The 14,624-nt window shown below is 41.0% G+C and overlaps 1 protein-coding gene across 1 annotated transcript in view; it reads left to right on the forward strand.

Annotated features, from left to right (window-relative positions):
* CABCOCO1 (ciliary associated calcium binding coiled-coil 1) overlaps positions 1-14,624 on the forward strand; it is a 180,517-nt gene that overhangs the window by 34,416 nt on the left and 131,477 nt on the right. The gene's annotated exons all lie outside the window — the stretch shown is intronic.

The raw sequence follows: 14,624 nt of genomic DNA on the forward strand, positions 1-14,624 counted from the left end.
GAAAGTCAAAAGAATGAAAAAATGGAAGAAAATGTGAAATATCTCATAAAAATAACTGGCCAAGGAAAACAGATCAAGTAGAGATAATTTAAGAATTATTGAACTACCTGAAACCCATGATTTTTTTTAAAAACAGAGCCTAGACATCATAGTTCAAGAAATTATAAAGGAAAACTACCCCCAATATCTTAGATCGAAAAGGTAAAATAGAAATTGAAAGAATCCACTAATCACCTTTTGAAAGAGATCCCAAAATGAACTCCAAACACTATAGCCAAATTTCTGAGTTCCTAGGTCAAGGAGGAAATATTGTAATTAGTCAGAAAAAAGAAATCATGGAGCCACAGTCAGGAACACACAAGATTTAGAAGCTTCCATATTAAAGGAGCAGAGGGCTTGGAATATGATATTCCAAAAGGCAAAGGAGTTAGGATTACAACCAAGAATAGCCTACTCAGCAAAACTGAGTATACTCTTTCAGGGGAAAATGTTGATATTTAATGAAATAGAGGACTTGCAAGCATTTCTGCTGAAAAGACCAGGGCTGAATAGAAAATTTCATAATCAAACAAAAGACTCAAGAGAAGCATAAAAGGTAACATGAAAGAGTAATGAAAGGGATACCTCCTAAGAACTTCATCGTTATTAGGGCAGTTAGGACGAGTTTACATAGACAGAGGGCATGAGCATGAATCAATTATGTCAGGATGATCTCAAAAAAAGAAAATGAAGGGAGGAGAAAAAGAAGGACTGGGAGTAGGGGGAAGGGAGAGGTAGAATGGGGAAAATTTTCTCACATAAAAGAGGTTCACAAGGAAGAGCTATGATGGTAGAGGGGAAATTGGGCTGGGGAGTGATGAGCAGTGCTTGAACTGGAATTAGTAAAAAGAGAGAATATGTGTGTATATATATGATAAATTGTGTGTGTGTGTATGTGTACATTCAGTTGGGTATAGAAGTCTATCTTACCCATTAAAGAAATAGGAGGGGAAGAGGATAAGAGATATGGAGGGGAAGAGACAAAAGGGAGGCTGGATTAAGGGAGACAATGGTCAGAAGCAAAACACACTTTTTAGGAGAGACAAGATAAAAAGAGAAGGATAAACAGAAGAAAATAGGATGGAGGGAAAAATTAATAATCATAACTATGAATGTAAATGGAATAAGTTCACCTATAAAATGGAAACAAGATAACAGAATGGATAAGAAACCAGAATCCAACAATATGTTGTGTAGAAGAGACACACTTGAAACAGAAAGACATGTACAGAGTTAAAAGAAAGGGCTGGAGCTAAATCTACTATTCTTCAGCTGAAATAAAAAAAGGCAAGAGTAACAGTCATGATCTCAAACAAGGCAAAAGGGAAATTACATTTTGCTAAAAGATACCGTAGACAATGAAGTAATATCAAAAACATTTGTAGCAAGTTTCTCTAATAAAGCCCTCATTTCTTAAATATGTAGGCAACTGAATTAAATTTATAAAGATAAGGGCCACTCCCCAGTTGATAAATGGTCAAAGGATATGAAAAAGCAATTTTCAGAAGAGATCAAAGCTGTCTATAGTCAAATGAAAAAAATGCTCTAAATCACTATTTATTATAGAAAAACAAAGTAAAACAACTGTGAGGTGCCACCTCACACCTATCAGAGATGATAAATGACAGACCAGATGTGGGAAAATAGGTACGTTATTGAACAGTTGGTAGAGTAGTGAACTGGTCCAACCATCCTGGAGAACAATCTAGAACTATGCCCAAAGGGCATACCCTTTGATCCAGCAATACCACTACTAGGTCTGTACTTCAAAAACATGAAAGAAAAAATGAAAAGGACCTATATGTAGAAAAATATTTATAATGGCTCTTTTTGTGTTGGCAAAGAATTGAAAATTGAGGGGAAATACATCAATCAGGGAATGGCTGAACAAGTTGTGGCATATGATTGTGATGGAATACTATTGTGCTATAATATATGACTAGAGGGGTGGTTTCAGAAAAAACCACATGGCAAGACTTATGTGAACTGATGCAAAGAAAAATAAGAACCAGGAGATCAATGTGTATGGTAACGGGAATGTTGTAATGATGATCCATGATGAAAGACTTAGCTACTCTGACCAATATCTGATCCAGGGCAATTCCAAAGGACCCATGATGAAAAAATAGTGTCCCCCTCCAGAGAGAGAACTGATGAACTCTCAATGCAAATTGAAGTATAATTCTCCCCCTACCTCTCTCTCAGATATGGCTAACATGGAAATATGTTCTGCATGATTTCACATGCATAATTGATATCATATTGTTTGCCTTTTCAGCAAGTGAGGGAGAGGTGGGAGGTGGGGGAAGAATCTGGAACTCAAAATTTAAAAAGAAAGGAATGTTTAAAATAAATGTTAATCCCCTTCACCCTCTATATTTTAGTCCAGCTGAACTATTAGAGCTCTAAGTTCATCCAGATCTTCTCCCAGCTCCTACCTCTCTATCACCCCCATGCTTTAAATGCACTCACTCCATAACTCTACCTGTTCAAATCTTTCTCTTCCTTCAAGATCCATATCAGGTTACATTAACCTTCCCTGAACCCAACTAAAAGTGGCATAACCCTTCCCAGACCTTCTTGTAGCTTATTGTCTGCTTGTTTCCTTTGACCCTATTACATCTTACCTTTGCCACACTTGCTTGTATATGTGTCCTTATCCTTATCAGAAGCTCTTCAAGAGCAGGGACTAAGGTATTTATCATCATTGTATCTCCAGCAGCTTTCACATGCCTTGAACAGCAATAGGTATTTAGTAAATTCTTACTGAATTTAATCAAGAGTTAATTTGAATTGTGAGGTCTCCAGTTGAAGAGAGACTGCCCCAGCTGTTCCTAAGAAAAGTAGATATTAGAGAAGATCATTTGACTTCTGTCCATGGGAAAAGGTTGTGGAGAAGGAATTGAGATGAGTAAGAAGGAATAGAAAATAATGTGGGTGATTTGAAGGGTGAGTGACATAGGCCAGAGGTAAAATTCATGGAGGAAAAATTGGAGACCAATTCAGGGATTTGAAGGAGATCACTCTCTAGATACAGATATTGAACAAGATTCTCCTTTGGGATTGAAGGAGAAGCAGGATCAAAAGTGACTAAACACAAAAGGATTAAAGAAGACCAAGGAAGATTAGGGAGTAGGACCTGAAGAGGACCCAAGAAGGAAGGGAGAAGGCAGTTGGTAAGGTAAGTAAGAAAGTGTATATTGGATAATTGGAAGCTCAATAAGATTGGTAGATTGGATTTGTGGATGAGACAGACTGGTAAAATCAGAAAAGAGGCTGATACAAAGGGAGGTGAAGTATGGATGTAGATTGTTTAAAGTAAGGAAAAGGAGATAAATAGGGTCGTTGAGTTATTCACAAGTGATAACTGGCCATAAGGAATTTAAGATGGTGTTTAGGGATCAGGTGTAAACACCCTTAAGTAGTTCAGAAAATAGGCAAGGATTCAAATCTCAACCAGTGTAGGGAGTAGGGGAACTAGTGTGGTGACTTGTATAGAGTATGTGATGTATATACTGCTCTCTATTCCTAGTATAGGTTTTATCCCCCTCCCAGATGAGAAGTCAAAGGCATTCAAAGTGTGGTTTTCTACATTCCAGGTTGTTAAGGACAGTGGAGTGTTCATAAAAGAGTGATACTTCAGTGGACAAAGGGAGGAGACCAAAAGTGGAGGAGTGTTGACCCTTGTCAGGATGTTGGAGAGAGAAAGTGTAGTACAGAGGGAAGAAAAAAGAAGAGGAGGAGAAAGAGAAGAAGGAGACAGCCATACACTTGTTAAAAACAAGTGTGAGGCTCTTCTCGAAGCAGAAAGAGCTGGATGATCTGAGGAAACAGCTGCTTGTCATCCGAAGAATGAGCCACAGAAGCGATCAGGGGAGAGAAAGTGCAATGAGGGTCAGAAAATGAAAGATTTAGGAAATGTTTTGCCGCTCGTTGATATCGAGGCAGCTATTTGTCAGTGGATAATGACAAGGAAAAGGTTTTATTTTGGTTTGGGTTTTTGTCTTCTAGTGGTAAAGAATGTAATGCGTACAAGTCCTCTGATTTCCAGTGCTTCGTAAAGGTACAAATAATGTTACCAAAGGGAATCTAAAAATATCTCCAATGATGGTGCCATCTTTGACAAGAAACTGACAACCACAGGGATATAGGTTGTGTTTTCCCCTCTGCCACTAAAGCAGGGGATACAGAAGAAAGCAATTGATTTAGAAGTTGGCATCAGAGAATAGGATTTGGACTTCTAGATGATGGTATAAGACATAAGGTAGATAGATTCCTTACCAGTGATAGAGCAGACTTGGCAAAAGCTGGTAACAATGTACTTGTGGGTAGTCTTGAAAATCTAGTGAAAGACTATAAACTGAAAACAACGGAAGAGGGAGACTACTGTCTATGTCTATACATCACCCGAATCAGATGATGTACAAAGAAGGAAGAACAGCAGTTTAGAGAAAAATTCATGGTGGAAAAATGTCAGAAAAGGAGATAGTAGTAAAGTCCCTGACCTCATATGTCCATATACAACCTCTCAAAGTTTAGGCAATGAACAAGAAGAATTCGAAATCCTAATTCAAGTAGGAAAATTTGGTCTCACAGGTACTACTGAGACTTGGTAGAATGAAATCCATGACTGGACTATGGCTTTAGATGGATGTCCCTATTTCAAGATAAGCAGTATAAGTAAAAGGGGACAGAAGAATTGCCTTGTATGTTAAAAAAAGTATATTCATGTGAGGATATCTAGGAACCAGAAGAAGGAAGTATGGTGTGAAGCATTTGGGTGAAAGGCAGTGAAAGGCGATGTATACGCTACTGTATGCCATAGACAACCAGGACAGAAGAAGGAAATAGATGAGGAGTTTAGGAACTATTACAAGCTCTATATGAAAGTATGTCATAGTAGTTATGGGAAATCAGTTTTCCTGACATCTTCTTAAATATCTCTCTCTCTCTCTCTCTCTCTCTCTCTCTCTCTCTCTCTCTCTCTCTCTCTCTCTTCTCTCCCCCTCCCTCCCTCCCTCCCTCCCTCTAGAATGGGGGGGGGGGGGTGTTGTGGGTAGGAGGGCAGGAGGAGCAAGTAGGCCATTTTGCCCAGAACAAAGAAGGCCTAGAAGAGAATAATGGGAAATCATTGTGGAAAGATAGGTGGCAGTCAAATTGTGAAGGACTTTAAATGCCAAACAGAGGGATTTGTACTTTATCCTAGATTTACAGAGGTAGGGGACCTGTGGCCTCGAGGCCACATGTGGCCCTCTAGGTCCTCAAGTGTGGCCCTTTGGTGGAATCTTTTGGCCACACTTGAGGACCTAGAGGGCCACATGTGGCCTCGAGGCCACAGGTTCCCCACCACTGACCTAGAAGCACTAGAGGCCTTCTGAAGCCTCTTGAGCAGGGGAGTAACGCTGGCCTCTTGGTTATTCCACATACAAGACCCTCCGTATCCAGGCTGTGGGCATTCTCTCTGGCTGTCTCCCATGCCTGGAATGCTCTCACTACTGACCTTCCTGGCTTCCTTTAAGTCCCCTCTAAAATCCTTCCTCCTACAGTAAGCCTTCCCCAACCCCTCGTAATTGTAGAGCCTTCCCTCTGTTAATTATTTGCTGTTTCTCCTGTATAGAGCTTGTTCATATATATTTGTTTACATGTTGTCCCCTCTGCTTGACTGGAAGCTGCTTGAGGTCAGGGACAAACTTTCACCTCTTTTTGCATCTCCAGTGCTTAGAACAACCCTTGGCACATAGTAGGCACCTAATAAATGTTTATTGATTGATTATCAATTTTCCTCTCTGGGCCTTAGCTTCCTTAACTATAAAATGGAGGGGTTGTGAGGGCCCATCTCTAAGATTCTTTAGAGCTCTAAAAATCGACATCCTCCTAAGCAGACCACCCATCAAAGGCAGTTTACTCCTCCGTATGGCCTTTTACTTTTTTAATAAAGGTAGTTTACTCCTGGGGATGAGTGACCTGGGAAGAACAGAGCCTGTATTCAACTAGACAAGCATATTAGTGAATTTCCTCAAACAAACACAGTAGGGCAGTGAATATCTCCCAAAGCCTCTCTTTTTGGTATCAAAGGGTCCTGCCCATTTGATATGGTGCCATTTGGATCAGCAGGAGAGCGGTCTTCTCCACCAAAGTAGGGCTGAAATAAACTGATTTCAGCACAAGCAGCCTCTAGAAAGCACACATTTATGGAACGTGTGTGGAGGCCTCATCCCAGAAGAACTTTCTTCCAAAGCAGTATTTTGTTCAAGTTTTCTGTACAATTCTTTTCCTTTATCGTCATCGATGAAAGCTTCAATCGGCCCACTCTTTCAGACTGCAGCCATGTTACTCCCCAAACCCTGGCCATCTTCTCACCCCTGTTAGCCCCACTCCACCATCATCAGGTCTAAAATCTGATCATATCGACTCTACCATTGTTGCTGGAACAATGGCCTCGCTCACCTTCTTTGTAACTTTCCAGACCAAAGTGCTCTTCCTGGCCAAACCCCCCAGTGCCTGTGGGCTCTTTCTATTAGGAGGAGGAGGAGGAAGGGAACAAACATTTATTAAGTGCCTACTATATGCCAGGCACTGTGATAAGCGCTTTACAAATTATAGCTTATTTGATCAGCAGGACAACTCTGTGAGGTAGGCTTTATTCTTATCCTCATTTCACAATTCAGGAAATTGAGACCAACAGATTTCCCCAATATCACCGAGCCAGGATGTATCTGAGGTGAGATTTGAACATAGGACTGAAACAACCCAACAGCAAGTGCACCTAAGTGGGGGTCTGATGCTCAATCCACTGGACCACCGAACTGCCTAGAATCAGAATCTTGAACACGAACTCTCTCATTTCTCATTTTTGTATCCCCAGAGCTTAGCACAGTACTCGGTACATAGTAAGCATTTAATATAAGTAAATGCCTTTTTCATTCATTCATTTCCCTAACATTTGCCTTCAATTAACTTGTCATTTGGATTTTATGCCATTTGTAATATTTCCTCTGTGGATCAATGATTTCATCTAGCCCTTCCTTGGCTTACATGGCATCGGCTTTGTGCTTTCTGACATTGGAATTCTGCCTTCTACATCTGTGAATTAATTATGCCATTGGATATGCTTGGGCTTGTTTTCATTTTAATTGTATGTGCTACAATATCTCCAAAGGCATCATTTCATGTTCAGGCTGATTTAGGGGAATATTTCTTCATAACATTTTACTGTTAGAGACCAGATGTTTGAAATATCATTAATCCCAGAAACAATGCCACACTTGGAATGGAAATACACAAAGCATTAATGCTCTTTTTTTTCAGGGCAGGGGTGGGGGTGGTCTGGGCCTATGATTTTATTGGTGTAGGGAATTCCCAGCGAGGAAACTCCTTCCTCCAATGCATAGCAGCCCCTACTCTACAATGTAATGTCCTAGGGAGATACCTGAGACATTAAGTGACTTAGAATCAGAGGTTTACAGCTGGAAGAGATGAGGAACTGAGGCTAGAAAGGTGAAGAATGTTATTGTAGGACCGTTTGTAGATTTGGACCTCAAAGATCATCAAATATAACCATCTCATTTTACAGATGAGGAAACTGAGGCACAGAAGGATTAAATGACCTATCTGGGGCCACAGGACTATTAAATGCTCATTGTGGAATTCGAACCCAGGTTTTCTTGACAACCAGTCTAGTGCCCTATCAACCACACCGCTCCTGCTCTGAAGTAGCCTGAGGTTACCTAGAGTGTAGGTGGTGGCACTGGCTCCTGAACCTGGTCCATCAGAGTGCAAACCCTATATTTTTTCTACACAGCCAGAGTGGGTCAAAGGGTCCAGTTTAGTGTCCATTAGCATCATCCGTCCGAGATCTGTGTCCAGCATAATGGCTAAGTTGGCATGCCTCAGCTGAGACCATAGGGACTGTCTGCCCGTACCCCTATTTTTCATTTACCTGCCATTTGGGGCACCAGTTCTGGGAGAAGCCTGACTTCTCAATAGGGATATTTGGCCCCCTGGTTCTCATTCAACCTCTGTTTCCTGAGGAAAGTTGCCAGATTCCATAATGTTACCTTTGACTCTAGTTGAAGGTTTGCCCCCAAAAGGGGAGGGAGAAGGGAGGAAGTAAAGAAAAAAAAAGAGACATTCAATGCACCAAAATGAATTAGGTATGAGATGGTTGTATTCCCACTCAAAAAGTGGAATGCCAAACGTAAAAAAAAATGAAAGTGTGTATTACAAAATGATTAGGACAGAACGCAGTCACTTATCACTCCTATTATAATCGTTTGGGAGGCTTGTATTTAAGCTTCATTGGGACATAAACGATTTTGCAATGCTGCTTATTAGCCATTTTTATTTTGCCTTTATGAGCATGGTCTGATCCATTGCCAAATGTTCTCTTCTTTCTGGTGCTCCCCTCCCCGGCCAGATCATTCCCTTGGTACCAGCCTATCACTTCTGCTGCTTCTGCTGCTGCTCTAACCTCCAGTAACTCTATTCAGTGCTATTGCTTCTCTCCACCATTCAAAGGCCTTATAGGAGGTTTTGAAGCTCACAAAGTGGTGTAAAGGAAGAAAACCCATTAAAAGAGGCTAAGGGCATCCAGGGACCTTGGTACAAACATAACTGGTTGAATCTATGGTCCACATCCAGCTCCCACCACCGTTATGTGAGGATAACAAACAACTGCCCTTCTCCATCCTCTGGAGAATTAACACCTTGCCACAGAGGGAGCTAGTCAAAGAGGGCCCCCAACCAAGTCTCTTCTTTTTATACAAGGAATGGTTCTGGCCTCTTTGCACTTTCATAGGGTTGAACCCATGAATGGGGCCATGGAGATGACCAAAACACCATTCAGGTCTATCCCATTATTTTAAGGCCCCCAAAAGTCCTTTTAGCACTGGGCCAGTACATGGCTGGGCTAAAATACAAGCACACAAGAGATTAGTGGCATTTGATAGTAATCCAGTGGAAATTGATCATAATTCAGTGGGAACAAAATGGAGGAAGAAATTGTAGGAACACAGATTGAGAGCCATGAGGGACCTTCGTGGTGATCTCAGTCAGTTCTTCCTATTTCTACTCACTTGCAGATAAAGAAACTGAAGGTCAGAGAGAGAATGTAATTTGCTCAAGTTCACATGATAAGATGCAGAGGTGTGATTCCCACCCCTTTAAAGGATCATAAGATCACAGGATCATAGATTGAAGCAGGAAGGGGCTATGAAGATTATAGAGTTCAGATCCTTCTCTCATTTTAAAGCTGAAGACACTGAGACCTGAGACTAGAGAAATGACTTGACCAGGATCACAAAGATAGTAAGCGGCTGAGACAGGATTCCAGCCCATGCTCCAGCCCAGCATTCTTTTTCTATTGCGTGGCGATGCCTCCAAAAACGAACTGAAAATTCAGTTCCATCATTGGAGCATCAAATGTTACAAAATAATAGAAAATTGGCATCACAATCTGTTCCAAGAACTTTAAGAAAAGTCCTTTTTCTTATTATGATTTGGACTATAGGAGCATTACATGCTTAAACCAAGCTGAGTCAAAGGGCTGGTTTCATGTAACCAAAAGTCAGATGAAAAATGATACCCATGATTTTAATAAGGTTTTCACTTTTCTTCTTTTTCTTTTATGCTATTTCTAAACTCAACTCACCCCCATACTCTCCCCCCCCCAAAAAAAATTAACAGTAATTCCAAGAGAAAGCATATCTAATTCTGAGTTTTTTAGTCCACTTTCAACATTCTGTGGGTTGGACTTCACCAGAAAAATGCAACGAGTTTCTGTGAATGAGCCATCTTGGGATATCAGATTCCAGTGGGTCCTGCTGTTGAAGGAACAGTTCAAGTCCAGGGAAAACAATAATGTATGACCTTGCTAGGTGGTGCTATAGTAAATAGAGCTCAGGTCTGGGGTCAGGAAGACTCATCTCCTTGAGTTCAAATCTGGCCTCAGATACTTATTAGCTGGGTGACCTTCAGCAAGTCACTTCACCTTGTCTGCCTCAGTTTCCTCATCTGTAAAATGAGCTGGAGAAGGAAATGGCAAACCACTCCAGTGCCTTTATCAAAAAAAAAAAAACTCCAAATGGGATCATGAAAGATCAGACACGACTGAAAACGACTGAACAGCAACAAATAGCCTAGTTTGACTCATACATCTCCACCCCGACTGGCAAGGGCATTTCACAAAAGCAGCCACAGTGATACTTCTAAAGAACCATCATGAGTTTGACTCTCTTTTCTAATTTGTTTGATTTTTGCAATTAAGTGAGTCAATAAATATTAATAAGCACCTACTTTGTGCCAGGCACTATGCCAAGCACTGGGGATGCAAAAGAAGCAAACGATAGTCCCTACCCTCAAGGAGCTTTCAATCTAATGGGAAAGACGATATGCAAACAAATATATACAAAGTAAGCTATATACAAGATAAATAGCACATAACTAACAGAGGAAAAGCACTAGAATTAAGAGGGGTTGGGAAAGGCCTCAGACACTTACTAGCTGGGTGAAAAGGAAGAAATTTCCCCTGCTAATAAGAACCTTAGTCAAATTACCCTAATGCTATTTCCTTTTTAAAATAGAGGAAAAAGAGGTTTCTCAAAATGCAGATTACAAAGAAACAATCATGTTTCAACAGGGACCACTCTCCTGGTACAGATATAGTCTATGCTAAGTTGTTGTCATTCAGTCATTTTTCCAGTTGTGTCCGACACTCTGTGACCCCATTTGGGGTTTTCTTAGCAAAGCTATTGGAGGGGTTTGCCATTTCCTACTCCATCTCATTTTTATGGATGAGGAAAACAGGCAAACAGGGTGAAGTGACTTGCCCAGGGTCACACAGCTGGTAAGTGTCTGAGGCCAGATTTGAACTCAGGAAAATGAGTCTTCCTGACTCCAACCTGGGCGCTCTACACACTATGGCGCCGCTGAACAATGCAGTCCGTGCTACGTTAGCATCAGTAATGGTTGCCACTAGGGGACATAGTAGATAGAGCCCAGCACTTAGATTCAGGAAGACTGGAGTTGGAATCCTGTCTCAGTCACTTAATAGCTGTGTGACCCTGGGCAAGTTAACCTCTCTGATCTTCCATTTCCACCTCCATGTAGTAACGGATATTAATTATTATGAGGCTCAGATTCAGCTACCATATTTCCCCATGTATAAGATGCACCCTTTTCCAAAAAATTTGGAGTCTAAAAACTGGGTGCATCTTGTACAGTGGTTGTAGATCTTTTTTTACTTGCATTTCCTGCTTTTTCACGCTTGTTGTCTTTGCGCTCATTGTTTTGCAGATTTTTTTAATTGCATTTTCCACTTTTCCACGCTTGTCTTTGCGCTCATTGTTTTGCATTTGTTACCGGCATATTAGGTTATGTTTTGCCATGTTCTGCCCAGAAATGGCTCAGAAAAGATTTTCGTACAGTGCTGAATTCAAGTTAAAAGTGATCCAGTTTGCAAAAGTGAATGGAAATCATGCTGCTGAACGTAAGTTTGGTCCTCCTCCAACTGAGAAAACAATCCGAGACTGGCTATAGGAAGAAGAAACCCTACTGAAAATGCCACGGCAGAAGGCCATGAGAAGCAAGTCAGCAAAATGGCCTGATTTAGAGAGGGAATTGAAGAGCAAAGGGCAACCGGAATTCCTGTGTCCACAAAGATGGTTCAGCATGAGGCAAGAAGAATTGCTGATGAAAAAGAAGTTACTGATTTCAAAGGAGGACACAACTGGCGCTTCAGGTTCATGAAACAGAATGGACTAAGCATGCATGTGTACACGTACCAGACTTGCCCAAAAGATGCCTGAAAGCTATGAGCAGAAGGTCCTTGAATTTCATCATATTATTGTATGAATTTTATGATGAATATTTATGTAATACATTTTTTTTCAAATTTCAGGCCCCAAAATTAAGGTGCATCTTATACATGGGGAAATCCGGTGTGTTTATAAAGCATTTTAAAGTGTTGCATTCATGACTGCTAGCAATATCTAAACGACGTCAATGGAGAGAATTTCTGCACCAGGACTTCCCCAGACTGACGAAATCACAGGTCCAACATGGTTCAGTGGAGGAAGCACTGGATTTGGAGCCGGAGGACCTGCCTCTGCCACTCACTGCCTCTGTGGCTTTGGGCAATCACCTCACTTCTCTGGGACTCAGTTTCCTCATCTGTAAAATGAGAAAGTTAGACCAGATGACCTTTAAGATACTTTCTAATTCTAAAGTTATGATTCTTTGGCCCAGATCATGTCCATGACCCTTACACACACACACACACACACACACACACACACACACACACACACACACATACACACACACACACACACAAAAGAATTGGTCAGAGTTATTTTATATGGATTGAAATGTAAACCACACCCCTGACTTTAATCCATCAGTTAACATTTATTAAGTCCCTACTATGTTCCAGGCACTGTGCTAAGCTCTGGGGATACAAAAAGAGGTAAAAGACACCCTCAAGAAGCTTAGAGTCTAATGGGGAGATAACATGCAAACAAATATATGCGAACAAGCTGTAGGACAAATATACAACACCAAAAATTTTCATGCAAGCTTTGCTATTAATCCTTTGAATTGTTTACTCCTGGGCTCAGGAGAATGATTGAGAAAAGAAGTTGGCAAAGTGCCCCTGGATCCTGGAACAAAGGGAGTAGTCACCCTATACACACACGTGGACAGGGGTGCACACACACAGACATACACACATGGAGTGTGGGGAACTCTGATGAGCAATGAGGAGGAAGTCTGGTGATAGACGAAGAAGAAGGCACAATCCATACACTGGAACATTCAGAGCTCAGGTTGGGGCTGCTGACCTTGGACTTGACTTTTTGAGTTTCCATAAAAGGGGATGGGGGCATCTGGGGCTGTAGCAGCTGGCTGCTGCCAGAGACACAAGTGACCTATGACCAGGACCACATGGAGCAGCAGAGACCTTGACCAGTGTTTTCCTCTGGCTGTGGTGACACACATATGCGTGGGATGAATCATAAGAGAGTGACATGCTGGAGACCAGCAGAAAAGATGCTGATTCTGAAACAGAGAAGGGGGCCAACAGATGAGAGCTTTTTATACATACTGATGGGATTGTGAACTGGGAGAAAATTACTTCCCTACCCATTCTCTCCATCTTCTCTATTTTCTAGTCCTAGATCCAGAGTCAAGGTGAAGATGTAACCTTGATTATTTTCTATGAATTTCAGATGTGAATGGATGGGTGTCCCTAAGTTATCTCAAGTGTGGAACTATGCCCAAAGGGCTATAGAAATGTTCATACCCTTTGACCCAGTAATACCACTTCTAGGGTTGTATCCCAAAGAAATCACACAAGCGGGAAAAGGACCCATATGTACAAGAATATTTATAGCAGCTCTCTTTGTGGTAGCCAAGAATTGGAAAGCAAAGGGATGCCCATCAATTGGGGAATGGCTGAACAAGCTGTGGTATATGAAGGTGATGGAATACTATTGTGCCATAAGAAATGGGGATGATGCAGACTTCATAACAACCTGGAAAAACCTACACGACATAATGCTGAGTGAGCGGAGCAGAGCCAGGAGAACGTTGTGCACAGCCACAGATATGTGGATTCCGTGAGGACCAACCCTGACATACTGCGCTTCTCTCAGCAACCTAAAGGGGCAAGGACAACTCCAGGGGACTCATGATGGAGAATGCTATCTTCATTCAGAGAAAGAACTGCGAAGTTTGAATACAGACTGAGGCACACTACATGCTCGCCTTTTCTGCTTCTCTTTTGTTTTTGTTTTTGGGGCTTTTTTTTTGTTTTTTTTTTGTTTTTTTTTTTTGGTTCTGTTTCTTCTTTCTCATGATTCATTCCATTGGTCAAAATTCTTCTCCACGACTTGACTAGAGCATAAATTAATTCAATGCGAAGTTATACATGACAGCTATATGAGACTTCAGGCCGTCTTGGGGAGGGAGGGGAGAAAAACTGGAACTCAAAACTATGTAGAACCGTGTGTGGTAAACTAAAAATAAATAAAGAAAAAAAAATTAAAAAAAAATATCTGGGAAGGCAATCAGGAGAAGGTTTAGGAGACAGCTGTGCATGGATCCCTCCATATAGAGATGCTCAGTCTACTTCCTTAATACTTTCTTCTGTAATATTTTCAGTATATGATAATACATTCCAGACTTATCTTTAACATGGGTAGCCAGAAATCAGATCCTCCTTCAAGATACCATTCTTGATTCCCCAATTGTGTCTCTCCCTCTCCAAGCAAATTGTCTTGTTTGTTTTATGTATATGTGTGTGTTTTATTTACTTATCTATAAAATAATCTGGAGAAGGAAATGGAGAGCCACTCTAATATCTTTGCCAAGGAAACCCCAAATGGGGTCATGGAGAGTCGGACCCAATTGAAAACTGACTGTACAACAACAAAAATCTGTATACGTATTCTCCCATTAGAACATAAGCTCCTTGAAGACAGTAACATCTCACTTTTATATTTGCGTTGTCATTGTCTATCATTCTGCTTGGCACATAGTAGTTGAATGGTAAGTGCTTAGGGATTAGGTGATTAATGCACAACAGAGTA

The sequence above is a fragment of the Trichosurus vulpecula genome, chromosome 8 (genome assembly GCF_011100635.1).
Source record: "Trichosurus vulpecula isolate mTriVul1 chromosome 8, mTriVul1.pri, whole genome shotgun sequence".
NCBI classification, from domain to species: domain Eukaryota; kingdom Metazoa; phylum Chordata; class Mammalia; order Diprotodontia; family Phalangeridae; genus Trichosurus; species Trichosurus vulpecula.